The sequence below is a fragment of the Acyrthosiphon pisum genome, chromosome A2 (genome assembly GCF_005508785.2).
Source record: "Acyrthosiphon pisum isolate AL4f chromosome A2, pea_aphid_22Mar2018_4r6ur, whole genome shotgun sequence".
Taxonomy (NCBI): Eukaryota; Metazoa; Arthropoda; class Insecta; order Hemiptera; family Aphididae; genus Acyrthosiphon; species Acyrthosiphon pisum.
The window spans coordinates 27,015,535-27,017,155 of record NC_042495.1 but is presented as its reverse complement, the minus strand read 5'-3'; positions in this window follow the sequence as shown (position 1 = coordinate 27,017,155).

Sequence of the window (1,621 nt, the reverse complement as noted above, 5' to 3'; positions counted from 1 at the left end):
TCAGCCGTTTCGGAGGAGTATGGTAATTAACATTGTGACACGAGAATTTTATATAGGTATTAGATTCATATATTTTAAAACCACTTGAACAGGGCTTACGCAGTCAGACTTGCTCGTATCCGTTCGAACTATGTGGTGGCGGTGAAACACCTTGTCGCAGATGATGTACAACGTTCGCAGACGATCAAATCTTGCCCCGTCTCTGAAGAGTTTAGCAACTATCTATCGTATGTGCGGGTTGGTCTGTTTCCACTCTCGGACACCTTGCAATAATACGTGTCCGTCGCCCTTCTTTGGCTGGTTAGCCCCACACTGGGTGACACACAAACCGAACACTCCGCACAGATCACCGAAGGTTTCGGACGTTTCACTGGACCCTCCAGTCCGAATCGCCGGAGGATCATAGATATTATTCTCCAACGACTCTTCGTCCACCGGATCTAATTTATAATTTTTTAAGGAAATGTCTCTAAAATTTTCCATTATGTCTGTTAACAATAAAACATCAATCTTATTATATAAACTTGAGAATTAACGAAGATTTTGTATATTAAACACTTTCCAAATTTTTTTTCGATATTCTATATTCCTCCAATGTTATATTTTTGTCAGTGAGAGAACAATAAAATTTTTCTATACGAGGTAAACATGTTTCATTAAATTTTTCTTCACAATCCATATACTCGTAGGGATAAGCTAACTTTCTAGTAACTAAATCTAAATGTTCTTCAGGAAAATATTTACTAAGTTCTTTAAATTTATTTCTTAAATTTAATTTTGAATCATTTCTCAAATTATTTACTAACTTCTCTAAAGAACTAGGCAAACATTTTAATGAATCTATAAATCTTAATTCTGTTTTATATATTTTTTCTTTATTATACTTAGTTACTACACGTGGCACAATTTTTGAAAAAGAAATATATTTTTCCTCATTATGTGGGATTAATTTTATTTTTCCATCATCATCGTTTCCCAAATTCCTTTATAAATAGATGGGCATCATAATCTGAAAGATTGTGAAAAAAAAATTAGTATAAAACGTGGATTTTGGTAATTAAGATTACATATAGAATGTGCGGCTCCTCTATATTCTCCAGTTAAATGGTCATGATCCTTAACTTTTCACATGTTTCTATTTTTATATTTTAATACATCTTTAAACTCATCTTCATAACGTTCTAGTTTTTCAACATCTTCAACACCATTCTGTTTATAATATGTAATTGTGTCATTAATTATATTAATTTCTTTCTCTAACATTGGAGGTAATTCAGTTAAAAATCTTTCACATATATGACATTTATCAGATTTGTTATAATTATTTAATTGTTCTGCATTCAATGTTTTCTTAGGAACTACTTTGTCATATATTTTAGAAATAAATTTTTCTTCATTTTTCATACATTTAAAAAATGTTAGAGCTACATTTGGACCAGAATATTCTACAGGTGGTTTATAGTCACCATTACTATATTTAACATAATAACAAAAAATATTGGGTATATGTTTCTGGTAACAATTAGTAAAAGACTCTCCATCACTTGGTTCACATGTGTAGATTGGTTGTTGTGTAGTTTCAAAGTCAGCAAAAGTTATAAAAGGGACTCTTAACGAATTA